At 40.7% G+C, this 17307-nt stretch overlaps 1 protein-coding gene across 12 annotated transcripts in view; it reads right to left on the bottom strand.

Moving 5' to 3' along the window:
• KLHDC3 (kelch domain containing 3) overlaps positions 1-17307 on the bottom strand; it is a 56006-nt gene that overhangs the window by 34667 nt on the left and 4032 nt on the right. For 4 of the 12 annotated variants that reach the window (XM_077336396.1, XM_077336388.1, XM_077336472.1 and 1 more), the window contains exons 2-4: positions 13179-13231; positions 3073-3128; positions 298-430 (exon numbers count right to left, since the gene is read on the bottom strand). The exons of 1 other annotated variant lie outside the window; for it this stretch is intronic. The gene's annotated coding sequence lies outside the window, so the exon portion shown is untranslated. Of the gene's footprint in view, positions 1-297; positions 431-3072; positions 3129-6383; positions 6402-13178; positions 13232-17307 lie in introns of those variants that run through there. 7 more of the 12 variants (XM_077336464.1, XM_077336447.1, XM_077336403.1 and 4 more) reach the window with 6 other exon arrangements.

The raw sequence follows: 17307 nt of genomic DNA, 5'->3' as shown, positions 1-17307 counted from the left end.
CCAAGGAATCTGGGTCTTCTTGTATATAACACTTCCCAACTGAAGATTTTAATAGCTCTTTCATTACACCATTTGTTTCTTTTAATATATTTGGGTGGCAGGAAACTGCCCTGTTGGATTATAAAAGTTTAAGTCAGGACTGAATATGTAATTTAAAAAACATGGAACCGCTACAAAAGATGCCTTAAGATCATGCACAACAGTTCAAGAAGACCAGATTTCTCCTTCTGTTAATGGTTTCAAAGAATGCACAGTAAATGACAGCAGAAGTTAAGTGGTGTTACCACAAATACCTACTACATTTATTTGCTTGAACAGAAGGCGTCTCCCCCCTGGCTTTCTCTAAAAACTGTAATGCTGTTGCCAAAAAAAGTCAGCCCCATGTGGAGCCCTTCTCTGTTAATGCTCCTCAGGACATCAGTGGTTGTCACTGGTGAAGAAGACATAATGACATCAGTAAAGTTACATGCGGTAAATTATTATACTACATAATGCAGAAAGGGAGGAGAACTCAACATGGGGCTGCCATTTTTAGCTGCATTCCCACATTTCCAATAATATGCATAGCCTTCAACCTTTCCACAAGAAAGACATGGAGTCACACGTATATATAATCCCTTCTTTAAGAACTGCAAGGATGTTAGTTCTCTCAGTTAAAGATATGCTAGAAGAAACAAACTGGATTAACAACAAATTCTCAAGAATTCAAAATATAGATACCTCAGCAGTTGCAGTGTATGAAATAACAGGCTGTGCATGACATAGTCCTTTAGTGTTCACAGAGCATGCCACTATATGCATGCCCACTAGAATCAAGATCCTCTCCCTTAGTGATTTAGTAGCTGAAGACAGTAAACAACAGTCTTAGCAACACACAGTAATAGTTCTTTAGATGGTATCTCTAAAGGGCAAGAAAGGAGTAATAATTTCCCAGGGACAGTGAAAACAGGGACTGCTCAAGGGAAGTCAAGAGAGCTGGGACTCCGTATGTAATATTTTACAGTGAAATTATGACAATATGCATCGGCAGAGAAAGTACACCCACAAAATAAACCCAAAATGTATGGGGCAGGGCTACTTGCAGCCTTGTTAATGTGCATTGCCAAAGAGATAGGGGTTTCTTGCACACATCAGTGTGAGAGTGGGCCGCATTCCAGTCTAGCCCATATCCACACTTAAATGGATCCGAAAGCTGGACCCTAAAGAAAGAAGGCAGGAGGAAAATAGATGCTTATGAATTATGGTATTGCAGATGAATGCTGCAAATACCATGGACAGTCAAAGTTACCAACAAGACAGCTTTATAGAGGAGCAAACCAACTATGTCATTAGAAGGGAAGATATTACGGCTAAAGCTCACTTACTTTGGACACATCATGCGATCAAACTTATTAGAAAAATCATTAATGCTCGGCATGGTCAGCAGCAAAAGGAAACATGGTTGCCAAAGGATCTGCTGGCTCAACACGATCAAAGTTGACACAGGGATGACCATGAACCAGCTAAAAGAAGCAGTTGGAGACAGGGGCGCATGGCGAAAACTTTCCTATAGAATCACCGAGGGTCGGACATGACTGAACATATGACATCATCATCATTAAGGAAGAAATCTCGCTTTTAGTACCTATGCTAAAATAGCTGCTTGCTTGAGTTCTTCGCCCAAGTTAAGTGAATGCTTCAAACCTGAGCAGGGACCCACAAATGATGAAACAATTCACTCATAAAGAATGTCTCAAAGGTCCTTGCCAAGACTAATAATCCGTGGCTAACCTTTGTTGTTTTTATAGAGAAAGCCTAAGAAGAAGCTAGAAGAAATTTATTAGTGACAGGCAGATGAAAAGCTATGAAGGCAAACTAATGTACAACTCAGGCCTTTTGCTACCGTCAGGTCTCCTGAAAAGGGGACGGCAGTCCCAGCCAAGTCACAAATTTGAAGTTGCATGTCAATATGCCTTATTTATTACTGGGGAGAGGGGAGGTCCAGTAGAATATGCATGAAATTTTCTTTGTATTGAGTTCACATGCACAGAGACCACTTTGGACAAGTCAGTGCAAGTATTGTTCTCAAGAACAAGAAAGAGAAAAAACAGGTAGGCTATGACATAAGCATTTTCAAAGTCCCGGGGGGGGGGGGGGAATTAGTGGTTAGTTAGAGATTTAAACCCACACACCTCTCTCCAGCTAAGTGTCCAAAATAGAAGGGAAACCAAGACCTGTCTTCTGCCTGTTGATGACTGTAGTGGGAGTTAACCCAATCTAGTCTGAAGACTTAATGGATGGAATCTTTAAGCACTCAAAGAGCACACCCTCAGCAGGTATTTCAGTATGTAGGTGTTTCAAAGACCGTTTATGCACTGGCAACTTCAGTTCCCCAGCTCCCATGCAAGAGCACAAATTGGGGGTGGATGAGGCTCACCATGCCAAATGCTCCCCCGTGTGGGGGCAGGAAGAGGTGGGGCAACCTGCCACGACTAAAACTCCAGCCTGCATCCCGGCATGAAACCTCCAGTGCATAAATGGTCAAATAGAATACTTGCTCATTATCAACCTGCAGCAACACATTCAGTGTACAAATAGCCATAGGAAGAACATAGGAAGAATACTACTTTCCTTAAACGCATCAGCCTTCCTTATAGGCCACCAACTCCACCCCCCCAAAAAACTCTAAAGTCATTTTTCTCTTTTCCATACAGCTCATGGGCCCATCAGCCAAAGAGAGTTTGGGTTAGCATCTATAAGATTTGTGCACAAAAGGATGGCACCCTCCCTCACTGAATACAAAACTGTAATGGTTTTTCCTTAGTTAATAAGCCAGAATCCAGATGTGAAAGGCAGCAGGGGAAAGATGAAATGGCTAAGGATAACAAGTCAGAGGTCTATATAAGATACTTAAAAACACTGAAATAAATGCAGATCAGAAAAAAAAAGCCAAACAGTGAAAGGAATGAAGATAATACATACATATTAGGAAAGAAAACTATTTGCTCAAATGAAAAAGTTAGTAATGTAGCAGTAACTATATAAAACCAAGATCATAACAGTCATTTGGTCGAGAGAGCTGCAATACATCACCTGTTTTCAAACAATTCTAACATCCAATTTTCCTGAAGCCTTTTCTAAGCTTCACACTACAGAAAATAATGACAAAGACTTCAGTGTCCTATAATAAGGAACAATAGTAACTTTTAATAAGACCGAGTAAAATGTCTTTTATATACACCCAGAGCCTGAATGGAAGTTTGGTGTAAGGAAAAACAGCCATGTGAATCAATAATAGTTACCTTGCAAACAGCTTATACACATAAATCTAATATACTGCTTTTTTACATTCATGTTATTTTTTGCAATGTATACAGGCAGAGCTACTGAAAATCAATTATCCCAAAATATTAGGAGTGCATAAAGGTAGTGTAGAATCACTGGAATCAATAAAGAGGCTGAAAATTTAAGTCAAGTATCATGCATTACACTTTATGACAGCTATACAACTCCATGTGGGGAACAATCTTTCATAGCATCCACTCATTTTTTTATTTTTTTTTATTTATTATATATTTATATACCACCCTCCCCGAAGATTCAGGGCAGTTTACAGAAAACAGGGAGGATATAATTAACAATTGTTGCAATAGGAGAGAAAACATCAGACCGCCAGCAACTTACTTGTGGAGTCCCACAAGGAGCGGTCCTCTCTCCTATCCTATTCAACATCTTCATGCGCCCTCTCGCACAACTGGTACGGAAGTTTGGGCTGGGTTGCCATCAATATGCAGATGACACCCAGCTCTTTCTCCTGATGGATGGCCGCCCTGACTCTCCCCCAGAAGCATTAGCCAGCTGCCTGGAAGCAGTGACGAGATGGCTCAAGCAGAGTCGTCTGAAGCTCAATCCTTCAAAGACGGAGGTCCTGTGGCTAGGTAGGAAGGGCCCATGCAAGGAAGCGCGCCTGCCTACCCTGGATGGCGTGCAGCTCTCTACGGCTCACTCCGCCAGGAACTTAGGCGTGATTCTGGACGCCTCTCTCACAATGGAGGCCCAGATCACAAAGGTAGCGCGGCTGACATTCTACCATCTCCGCCAAGTCAAACTACTAGCGCCCTACCTGGCCCCGGAACACCTAGCCACAGTGATCCATGCGACGGTCACCTCTAGACTGGACTTTTGTAACTCGCTCTATGCAGGCCTGCCCTTAGCCCTGACCCGGAAACTACAACTAGTTCAAAATGCAGCAGCCAGGATCCTCACAGCAACACCGTGGAGGTCTCATATCCGGCCTATTCTCCATCAGCTGCAATGGTTACCAGTTGAATTCGGGATCAGACTAAAGGTTCTGGTAATTACCTTCAAGGCCATACGCGGTCAGGGCCCAGTGTACCTGAGGGACCGCCTCCCCGCCTATGCCCCCAAAAGAGCTCTGCGCTCTACTGCCTCCAATCAGCTAAGGATCCCTGGCCCTAAAGAAGTCCGTCTGGTCTCGACCAGGGCCAGAGCATTCTCTGTTCTGGCCCCTACCTGGTGGAATGAGCTCCCAGAGGAGATCAGGGCCCTGACGGAGCTTATACAGTTCCGCAGGGCCTGCAAAAAGGAGCTCCTCCACCAGGCATTTGGCCGAGACCAGACTTAATCAACAGCGACCAAGGGCCCCTGCTCTCCCCCACCCCCACCCTTCAGAATCCTATCAATAAGCCCTGGACCTGTTTGTATTACTATATTGTTTTACTGTTATACTGTGCTATTATTTGGTTACAATTATTAGTTATCAGTTATACATGTTTTACAGACTGTTTTATGTATTGTTCTCTGTTATGATGTAAACTGCCCTGAGCCTCCGGGGAGGGCGGTATATAAGTATGATAAATAAATAAATAAACAAACAAACAAACACATGGTAACAGGTAACAATAACAGCAGTAATATTATAACAATAATAATTTAACATGATAATAACAATGATACATAAAATAGAAATTGTAAGAGCCTCAGCTCAACTCTTACTGGACCCTGTGGACAACCTATTAATGTTGGTTGTAGGGGGGGGGAGCTTGAGGGCCAACTGGAAGCGGTGGTTTGGTCGACCTCAACCAAATGCCTGGTGGAGGAGCTCATGGGGTGGTAAAGATTTTACTGAACATCTGCAAATCACCAGAAACCCAGGGAAACTGAATGGTTGCAGGAAAGCTCTCTTCACTGCATGGGTAAATCTCTACAAGTGAGCAGTTCCTCATCTGCATATATGGCCACTTTGGTAAATTGCTACTTGGCAAAAAGATAAACTGGATTGAACAATAGCTAGTCACATGTGCAAGATTTTTTTGTGCCTAATTTGCCAATTAATGATTCAATATTCAAATACTTTGACCTCCTTTTGCACTGCTACATTGCATGCATTTTCCAAACCTTAGAAAGAACTATATGTAGCTCCCAAGCCACTTAGTACACATCACTACTCTAGGAAAAGGGAATTAATTCCTCAGTCACTGGCACTGACAAAAACACTTTGCTAAGACTGGTATACTGACTGGGAGCAAAGATGGTTTTATTATTCTTTTATTCTCTTGAATATTTAAGTGACTGCTGTTGAAAGTAAATTTATTTTATTTATGCTTATTTATTTATTTATTTATTTATTTATTTATTTATTTATTTATTTATTTGATTTCTATACCGCCCTTCCATAAGGCTCAGGGCGGTTTACATACAACATGGGGGATACATGGAACAAATTAATACATAACATAAACAAATACAACAACAACAACAATCCAATAACGCAATTTCAGTGATCATAAACAATACAACAGGAACAGAACCCAGCCAAAGCCCCCAGAGAGGACAGACTGGTTCAGGCCATGGAGGGATGTCTGAGGGGGGACCTGGTGGAGGAGCTCCCTTTTGCAGGCCCTGCAGAATTTTGGGAGTTCGGACAGGGCCCTGATCTCTCCAGGGAGCTCGTTCCACCAGGTGGGGGCCAGGACAGAAAAAGTTCTGGCCCTCGTTGAAGACCAACGATATTTATAACCGGCAGGAACTACTGGCAGGAACTACCCCGAAGTGTGTCCATCCTCAGCTGCTCCAACATCTAATTCCATAGCATTAGAGGTCTGGTTATATTAATTATTACTGCCATCTTGAGATTATGTAATATTAAAATGTTTTATTGGGTTGCTGTTTTTATGAACTTTGATTTTATTGTTTTCTTGTAAATGTTGTAAACCACCATGAGCCAGAATTTCTGAGAATGGTGGTATATAAATAAAATTATACATAAATAATAAATAAACAACTGAGGATATAAAACAGGTGCTTTTTCACTCACTCACTTACGTCTAATTCCTTTTCCTAATACAGCCCCCATCCCACATGATTCCTGTACATGCAATTACCATAATCTCCAGCACAGCCTTTTCTGCTGGTCAGTGGGGACCTCAAATCCAACAGGTGCTGAACAATGGTCTAGTCAGAACAGCAGCACATCTGTGCACAGCCCTGAAGGCATGACAAAAGGGAAGCTGAACCCTCATCCATTACACAGATTCTCTGTGTCAACAGACATCATGATCTCAAACACTACTGAAATTCAAGAGGACTTTTCAACACAGGTAATAGGGTTGCACTGCACAACATGTCCCATTTTTGTGACTGTGCTGGTTCACTATCTATAATCTACCTTGTGTCCCTGTGAGAAAGGCCAATGTAAATAAATGAAATTACATTTAGATGCAGCTTCACAACAGCTTGTCTCTTGGTTTCCAGCAAGCAGAGGACAATTGCAGTAGAAGTTAGAATGATAACTGTTTTTCAGAGGGGTTACAACCCACTCACAGCACACAGAAGCCACGTCATAAAGCAAAATGGAAAGATAGCACTGAAAGGGGTGGGGCTGAAAGGATGCAGCTGGTGACAGTAATGATGGTTATAGTCACAAAATGTAGGTGGAACACTATGTCCAGGGAAGTGATGATCTGTATTCTTGGTGATTGGTGGGCAATAGTGGGAGGATTTCTAGGGTTCTAGATCTCCTGATGGCACCTGGGCTTTGGCCAGTGTCTGACACACAGTGTTGGTCTGGCTGGACTACAGGCCTGATCAAACATGGCTTCTCTTATGTTGTTATGACTACTGCTCATTGTAGCTCTTATGAGTAAAGTTTTACTGGTTGATTTTACTTGTAAGCTGCATTGTGGAGAGAAGGAACAACTTTTTGAATGAATCAACAAATAGCTCCTGTTCAAACAAATCAAATTTTGTTTTAAGATTAGCATATACAAAGAATAACAGAGTGAACATAAACACTTAATGAAAAGCAGACACAAACTACTTAGCACGTGAGAAGATGGAAAACAACTGTTATAGAATATGAAACCTGTGCTGCTTTCTCAATTAATTCTTGTATGAGAAAAAATTAATAAATTTGATTATGCTGACTTTTTAATCTATGGAGAATTAACTTTTCCACAGCATATAGACACACTTAATGTGCAAAAAGTTCAATGGGTCATGGTACTGTATACCAAAATTTAATTTGCACAACTGGGCAGATGTCTCATAAATCTGTAGTCAGCAAACCCTCTGCACACCATACAGTTTTACCTTCTATTCATGAATAGCTTGCCAATTCTGCAACAATGTAGACTGAGCTGAATTCAGTGATTTTAAGTAAGCAATCTACACAAAGTAGCTTTAATATGATAGAAATAGCAACATCACCAAAAAACCAATCAAAATAACAAACAGAACATACATATCAGGAGATAAGGACTTATTATAGCTGACCTTTGAAATGCAGTAGAGAAGGAACCCAGCTTAAAAGAGAAATATTGGGGGACATATCAATTCAGAACTGACCAAACAGCCTGATGAGCTCAGTTCTACATAAAAGCACAGAATTCTTATCTTTAAAAAGAAATATAAGAATCAAATTCTGTCTTTTACAACAGACCAGATGGAAACAGCACAGCAAGAACAGTAAGCTCCTCATACTGTCATCTGCTGATATCATAAAGCAATCATAAAATGCCCAGTAGAAATAAAGGCTCTTCCTCCTCAAAGCAGAGCCATCCCACTCCCACCACTTCTGAAGTACATTCAAAGGACACAAGTCCCTACCCTGCTGTTGTTCCAGTCCTCCAGGGAATGAATCCTGAGAAGCTGTGGTTCCAGCCACAAGGTTTAGTAGCACTTATAAATAGCCCTTAACCAGTGTGAAGCAGTCCATATAGACTGTTCTATTTCAGGCACATCCTAATTCACTGTTACGTCCAGCAGAACAACAATCCAGCGTCTTGTCTCACTCCTGAGATTTATTCACTCCTTCAGCTATTTATTCCTGCAGAATGTAAGCCAGTCTCCACAAAGGAATAATCAGTGCCCTTATGTAATGAGGTGCAGCTATGTTAATATGGGAATGTTTGTTAGGTAGACTGAGTCACTTATGCTGCTGCTAAAATAAGACTTGCGAATCCCTGAAATCTGCAAGATACAGAATCCGGAAGACAGCCAGGAACTTAGGATCCATTCTGATCTTACTCGTTTCCAGCTCAGTATCAGTCCACAGCCTCCTTGTGTGCTCAGATCCAGTTTGAAAGGGAGAAAAAAACCTGGCAAATCCATGAAGAAAATTCCAAAAGATAAGGTTTGTTAGCCTCACAGAGAGGATTTCAGGACTTTGAAATTTAACACATTTCTTGTGGCAAGAAAAAAATTCCTCAATCCAAATCACATTCACTAGGCCTGCAAGGCAGTACAGAACATTAGATAAGCAAGAGAGCTATGGAAAAGCCATAACAAACAGGAAGTGATATGGTGACTAAAGAGAGCAGTGGGCTGTCAGCATAAGAAGAATAGCAGACAGGCATGAACAAAGGAATGGAAACGTACCGTGCTGAAAAGATATCAGGCTTTTTTTTTAAAGTACTCTACAAAGAAGACTCAATAGGAGGAGATTCCTGAAGGATGCCACTACTAACTAAGCTTGGGAGCATCAGGAAACTAACCTTCATCTTCTTAGTATAGATACTGGCAGGCTACATACATGGTAGCCACAAACCACGAAAAGTAGTATTTCCTGATGATCTCCAGAATACAGACTGTGTGTAAATCATACTGGTTCTGTATCTCTAATGAGTCATTTCTCCCACCCCCAAGATGGAAGATCATCTGATATGACAGAGATCTTGCAATGCTACTGCGAGAGGGGGAGATATGGTATCTGCTGCAGCTGATGATGCATGGAGAATCCCTGTGTTAACCTCACCCATCATGTAATGGCACAGCCCCCTCCCTTGCGGAAGAATATGCCTGCATTGTATGGGGCCACAGCCAAGCTGCAGTCATGTGTAGCTACTGAACCACCCTCCCGCTGCAAGTCCCTCTGTCTCGCTTTTCATTTGCTACCGGATGGAGAGGAATACATCTTCTGATGTCTGGCAGCACCCCCCAAATGTTCTTGAATTAATCCTCCTTTAATGTCTCCTCTTTAGCAACAAGGAACAACTGGAGTGACATCTCACAGGAAAGGAATATTGTCCATGTCTGTTAATAGGAATGCCTGCTGGAAAAACACACACATACACACAGGCTAAATTAAAGGTCACAGAGTTGATCACTTATGTAAGCTGTGTTAACAAGATAAACTCTATATTAAAATCAAAAGGAACCAACTTCTACAGCAAGCACATTCATATACCACCCACACTGCCCAAACCCAGCCGCAGCTCACCTTGTAACTATAATCCTACTTCCCATCTCAAGCAGCAGCTGCCTGTTAAGTACCCTTGGAAGTCTTTGGGGTTGTATCCTTTCTTGCCCTCTTCTCCCTTCCTGAATACTATATGGGGCTAGAGGTAAGTGAAACAATCATTACAGAATCTCCAAAGAGACAGCAGTTATCAAATCACTTCACCTTTACCTGACGGGCAACAGTACCTCCCATGCAAATTAGTGGAAGGCATTTAAAATGCCTCACCCACAACAGCTTATGCTACACTGTGGTTCCCTTTTCCCAAAAAACACCTTACCAGAAGACTGACATTTCCAGATTCCATCATGGAAGCCCCAACATGCCCACCTTGTTCCATGCACCTCCTTTGCCCAAAGCAAGATCCCACAAATCTTTGAGAAATGCATGTTAGATAAGACTCCAACAGAGGCCTGTTATAAACAGAAGTCATGAAGCAAGCCAGAAATTCCACAGACACCAATAGACATCTGAACAGGAGAGAGAGGAAACTGCTACACTCAGAGAGAAGGGTCAGTCTTGCTAATGATAGATTAAGACACCTATTCAAGCTCGGTGCACTCTTTTTCTCCAAAAACTCTGGGAACTAACTACAACTTGTTCTCATCTTAGAGCATTAAGCTCCGCCACTGCCAACTAGCTGGTGATCCCTGGTCCCAAACAAGCACGTCGGTCCTCAACGAGGGCCAGAGCTTTTTCCATCCTGGCCCCCACCAGGTGGAACAAGCTTCCTGAAGAGATCAGGGCCCTGCCCAAACTCCCACAGTTCCGCAGGGCCTGCAAAAGGGAGCTCTTCCACCAGGCATTTGCCTGAGACCAACTACAGGTCCCCCCATACCTCTGACATCCCCTCCATGGACTGAAGCAGCCTGACCTCTCTAGGGTGTTTAGCTTGTTATGTTGTTATTGTTGGGATCACTGAGATTGTTGTTTAGAACCACTGTTGGGTTGTTATTGTTGTATATTGACTATGTTGTATGTTGACTCGTTCCATGTATCCCCCTATGTTGTATGTAAACCACCTTGAGCCATATGGAAGGGTGGTATAGAAATCAGACAGACAGACAGACAGACAGACACAGACAGACAGACAGACAGACAGACAGATGTAAAATGCAGCTACATGGAAAAATGCATCCAGGTTGCAAAGGTTCCAAATTATACCTTGAGGAAGTCTAAGCACAGGATGCTGTGGCCTAAGAAAGAACTTTGAATATTTAAGGTTTTCCTCAAGATGCTATCACTGAAACTTATTGATGCAAGTCCTACTTAGTGACCTGGAAAAGGAACCCAAGCAATTAGCCAGCACAGATCATTCAGGATTTTTACACCACCATTTAGTACGTATATTTAATGTCTATTCTCCTGATAGAAACTTATAAGTTTTAAAGCTATATCTGCTATGAAACATTGAGAAAGATGAAGGATTGAGCACATATTGATATTGAATTTGCTAGTATTTTCTGATTTAAAACTTTAAAACATAATAATTACCAGTAGTATTTGAGTCCCTACAGGTGGGTCGGATTTATTATTATTATTATTATTATTATTATTATTATTATTATTATTATTATTATTATTATTATTATTATTATTATTATTATTATTATTATTATTATTATTATTATTATTAGATTTATAGCCCGCCACTCCCTTGCGGCTCGTGGCGGGTAACAATATCGCAATTCCCCATTAAAACCCCATAAAACAATAATAACATTGCCAATATTGCCGGCATGGCAAGAATGGCAGCTCAACTCCCCCCCTCCCTCCCACTACTAGCGGGTGGAGAGGAGGTCCTGATGATGTTTTGTTTCGGGTCCAGAATGGATACCTTTTGGTGCTATGCAGTTAGCCATACCAGTTTGTTACATGTATTTTGTTTTGTTTTAAAACAAATCACTTCTGGCAAGAAATCTTAGATAGAATCAGAAAAATAACATGGTATGCTCTACCATATTTAATCCAAAGTGATAAATATCTCTGACTGGGAATTAGTGATGAATTTATCACCTAAAATTAAAATTGCCTTCTCTTGGAGAAAAAATCAGACCCTCCTTTTTTTGACAGAGTGATTTAGATGAGATCGGTCAATTAATTTTATTTCTAAATTAATCTCCACAGCAGCAGAAACAAAGGAACTCACGTACAGGAAATATAATGCAAAAATACATCAAAAAGGAGAGTGTAAAAATATTTAGTATGAAAAAGATTTAGTGCTCATCACTGTCAACAGTGACATAATGGCAAAAATGGATAAATATCACCTCCAGCCAATAACACAATGATCATGCAGCCAGTAACACAATGCTGACAGATAGCCAGCTGGAATCCCATTCAAAACTACTCTTCTTCAGAAAATTCCAAAATAATTTGTGATTCCCTCATGCGCTTATTCAGAAACCTTGGGTGACTGTGACAATTATTTAAAAAAACATTCAATAACTACTGGTGTGATTTTACACACATGAACTCTTAATTTTTTGTTTCCCACTTTTAGTTGGTCAATATATAAAAGCAATAATATGCACATCTGAATATTCCGTATAATTTATTCAGGCCGATAAATCTGGCACAAATTTTAAAAAGGAGGCCTGATTAGTGGGATTGGCATGTGGTAGCCATTAGAGAAGAATCTTTTAATTGTCACAGACACTATGCACCAAGTCAGAGTTTAGTCAAAGCATACAATTAAACAGACTGGGTACCTATATAGAGTAGGAAATACGTCTGGTACACTAGACAATGGGAATGAGAAACATCTGCTATTAATGGCAATAGTAGCATACTTAGTTGCACATGGTCAAAACGCTGCAGATGTCAATAAGCAGTTTATAGAACTTGGGGTCATTCAGCTTGCCATACAGAGACCACTATACATTTGAGAACTTTACATTTATGCAGATTGGAATTACAACAATTTCCAGAGAGATTACTTTGCAAATCCATTTCCTTGCCATCATGTTCCCACCATGACTTTCTACTGCTTTTCTGCCACCTTCTGTAATAGAAATAACAATCCTACTAAGAACCTGATGTGCTGTTTTGCACATCAGGGCTCTTTGTGATTAAAATAAATCTGGAAGCCTGTAAAATAGAACCACATATACAAGTTGAAGCAACTAGGGACTTGTACTTGGTCAGCAATACTTTTATAAAGCTATTAATATGGTCACTGAACAGTGATTAAAGTTAATAGCTTCCAACCGACATCCTATGGTCTGATAACCATGAATGCATACATTTAAAAGCAACCAGGGGCCCCTCCACATATAATGAACTTCCTACACAGATTGTTAAGGTATACAATTTTCTATACAGAAGTGGTATGTGTATATTTATTTTCTCAGGTGTGTTCGATCAGTCAGAAATTATTGATGAATGTAAGGAAATTTCACTCAAAGTGGATTATCTACAAGAATATATGTTATTCTCTTACTTTACGTTGTCTGACGAGCCTCTCTTGGTGTTAAGTCAGACAGGTCCCCCCGTCTGTTTGAAAGGAGAAAATAGGCATGGATGTCATCAACTACTTGGCTATTTGAACTGTTTTAATATTTAACTGTTCTATTATTCAGTTGTTTTATAGACTTGTGAACTGTCCCAAGACAGCTGGGCCTACAGGGGCAGGTCATAAATTTGGTAAATAAATAAATGAATACATACATACATACATACATACATACATACATACATACATACATTTAATGTTCTAATTTTGAATCATATTTCATTGTATTTTAATAATAAAATATTCCTCCATCCCACCAAAGCCCAGAGGATCTCCCCCAATGCTGCTTCCGGAGGTCATGGAATTCTCCAAAACAGCACAGGGGGGGAAAGTGTCTAGCAGCGTGGGAAAAATCAACCCCTTTTCCACTGGCAGAAATGATAGTGAGTATCAACCTGTAGATCCAGCCCATTGTGTTCTTATATCCATTAGCTTATTTTGTGGACCTCTAGGTCAGACAGTAGGACACAAATTTATAAATGGATAAAGCAGTCCCAAAGTGGATGGTATGGCTTCCAGGGGGCATGTTCACCATCAGCTAGAGAGCAGGCCACATACTTGCAGAGTGCCTCAGGTGCCGTGAAGAGATGCACCCAGGGACTGCCCTCTCCCATTAAGCCAGATTGGTTAGCTGTACTCTCCCTCTCTGTGCCATTTACCATTGTGGCCATTGGCTTAACTGAGTAACGCACCAGCTGGAATGAGCCTTTTTTTAAAAGTTAGCTTCCTGTTCCAAGGCTGAGTTTTTAATTACTCAGAATTAATCATTCTAAGAAATCAAGTTTTTTCAACCTATATGTTCAGGCTGTTCCTTCTTAGAGGAGTATAGTGATCTTGCAGACAAGACAAACAGGCAACGATATGTGGAGACGCCTTCAAAGGTAGTGTTAATGTTGCCGGATGTCACATGGTATATACCAGTGTTTCTTAAAGTGGAATCCAGAGACCCCTGGGAGATTTACATTTACATTTATATTTATATTGCATGTATAGTGTAGCCATGAGATTCAAATATTGTGTGGCAGCCAAGTAAGAGACGTCCAGAGGTGATTTCCTGGGTCTATGTCATGATCCCTACTGTTCTTTGGAGGAACTACTTCCAGATCCTTGGAGGTCTCCCATCCAGATACTAGACAGGGTCAGCCTTGATTAGCTTCCAAGATCTGATGGAATCAGGCTTGCCTGGGCTATCCAGGTCAGGGTTACCCCTGGGAGTGCATGGGAGAACTCAAGGGGGACCACAAATCTTCCTTAAGAGCAGAAGGCAAGTTCTTCTTACCTTTCAGTTTCCCAGAAATGGTAGCAGGGACACTCTGCCTCAGGGAAAGGGGACAAAAATCAGCTTCCTTTGTTTAAAATAATCTCATTTAGTCAGTGCCACCCATAACCACCTGATTTTAAGATCACTTCAGAGCACTGTCCAGGAAATACAGGGATAGTGGTCACTAGGAACTCCAATTGGTAGGATGGCACCATGGACCTCATCCACTTGCACTGTAAGAATAAACTAATTTTACTCTATTTTCCAATGCAAAGGATTTCAGTATGTGTATCCTGCATTCATATACCATAACAGCCAGTCAGGGTTTTCAACTAAACACCAAATTTCAGGTTTTGCATGATGCTGGCCTTTTTCTGTTTCTTTAAGCAGATCTGAAAATGTTGTCAGGCTCTTTCCTTATTCACCTGGCCTCAAGCTTGAAGTTATTATTGATTAAGAAAGGTTCTTGCTGCCCAGGTACAAATTCCTTTCCAATCAAATGGTGAGAATGATTAGAAATTTGGCCAGGGCTATAGAATCAACTATGGTGATCAGACATGACTTTGTAGACCATGTACAAACGATACAAACATTTTATTGGAACTTGGTTTATTTTGTAATTGATATGACACTCCCTGTATTATTTTGAGGATATGGTAGGATGGAGGCCTCCATAGGGCATAGGGGGCTTGCTGTATAGGCTTTGAAAAAAGAGCTGTCTGGTACAGGGCTGCTGCCAGGAAGGGAGCCAGGTATGGTGAAACTGAAATTGTTAAAAAATCGAAATGTGGGTCCTCAGATTGCTGAAGTTTAAGAACTGCTGACCTACACTATCATATAAACATTATGCACCTGGGGTTCAAATAATTCCAAATTCTGCAGAATCTCTTAGGATATTTAAATTGCTCTATGAGTTCTTAATAAGAAATGATGATGGCTTCGTTCAGTAATTCTGACGCAAGGTGAGAGAAGTTCATACTGCCAGGTATCCTGCCATTCTGCTGAACAAAGTTTGAATTCTTCCTTCATGAGAAGAACCACTTAGGTTGGAGGGAGGCTGCTTAGGAAGTTATTCTTGTTTAAGATGTATCCGTATCTAAGAATAGATTCAAATGGGTAGCCATGTTGGTCTGAAGTAGCAGAATAAAATCAGAGTCCAGTAAGATTTATTCAGGGCATGAGCTTTCGAGTGCAAGCACTCTTCGTCAGACTATGTTCTCCTTAAATGACAGGGAATCTATCTAAGTATCTGTATCTAAGTAATTATTCAAGTTGAATTATTTTAATATTATATTTTAATATATAGTAGATATTTATTCCCCCAGAGCAGGACGTTTGTGAGTCCAGCACACATACCAGACTCTTCAAAGCACTCAGCTCTGAATTATTGGCTCAAAGACATTTGGTATCAGAGCTGATCCCTCCCATCAAAAATGACCATGGAAATTCATCTTAAAATCAAAAGCACAGACCCAAATATGGCATGTAACGAAACAGCCATGTGAAAAGGAAGCAGACTGAGTACAATAAATCGATGCAGCATGAAACAGAAGCAAGTTAATGCGCAGTCCAAGCACAGCTGGAGCAGTACTAATGAACTCAAAGTAATTAGATTAGAGTTTAGTTATGAAAAAATGAGCGTCTAAATACTGGTGGCATTTTAATATTTCTTTTTCATAAAAAATATACGAAGCACTTTCCCCCACTATTTAGTCACTGTATGAATATGGCAGGGTACTTTATTGAAAAAGAATAATTAAATTCAAATGAGACTTGCTTAAGATTGCAAGGGATTTTGTGTATGTGCCATTTGACTGTGAGGACAAAAACAAAGAAGTATGATAGCATTTATTTGTTTTGTTTATATCCCACCCTTCTCACCTATGGGGACACAAAGCAACTGACATGGTTCTCCTCCTCTCCATTCTATTCTCACAGCAACTCTATAAGGCAGAATAGGCCAAGGGCATGTGACTGGCCCAAGGCCACCTAGCAAGCTTTCATGGCAGAGTGGGGATTCAGTCCTGGGGCTAGTTTGACATTCTCACCACTACACTAAGCTTGTTCACATTATCTATCGACCCATCAGTTTGACAAGTGTAGCTGGCAAGATTTTGGAACAAATCATCAAACACACGGTCCTTGAGCAGCTGGAACAGAGAGCTGTGATTTCTAAGACTCAGCACAGGTTTCGCAAGAACAGGTCATTTCAGATCAACCTTATATCTTTTTTTGAGAAAGTGACTACCTTGCTGGATCAGGGGAATTCTGTGGACATAGTTTAGCTTGATTTCAGTAAAGCTTCGGGTAAGGTTCCACGTGATAGTCTTGTTGACAAGTTGGTAAAATGCGGTATGAATCCTAATTCTGTCAGGTGAATCGATAACTGGTTGACAGATCGTACCCAAAAGGTACTTGTTAATGGTTCAGCATCTTTTTGGAAAATAGTGACAAGTGGAGTGCCCCAGGGATTTGTCCTGGGGCCTGTGTTGTTCAACAGATTTATAAACGATTTGGATGAGGGATTAAAGGAGGACTTATTAAATTTGCAGATGATACTAAACTGGGAGGGGTAGCAAACACAACAGAAGACAGAATCAGAATACAGGATGATCTTGATGGGCTCGAGAAGTGGGCTAAACTAAATAAAATGAAATTCAATAGGGACAAATGTAAAGTTCTACATTTAGGTAGGAAAAACCATATACGCCAATATAGGATGGGGGAGACTTGTCTTAGCAGTAGTATGTGCGAAAAGGATTTAGGAATCTTAGTAGAACATACATTGAACATGAA

The sequence above is a fragment of the Paroedura picta genome, chromosome 1, assembly GCF_049243985.1.
Source record: "Paroedura picta isolate Pp20150507F chromosome 1, Ppicta_v3.0, whole genome shotgun sequence".
In the NCBI taxonomy this organism is placed as follows: domain Eukaryota; kingdom Metazoa; phylum Chordata; class Lepidosauria; order Squamata; family Gekkonidae; genus Paroedura; species Paroedura picta.
Note: the sequence above shows the minus strand (reverse complement) of the source record. Positions and strands in the feature narration are given on the sequence as shown.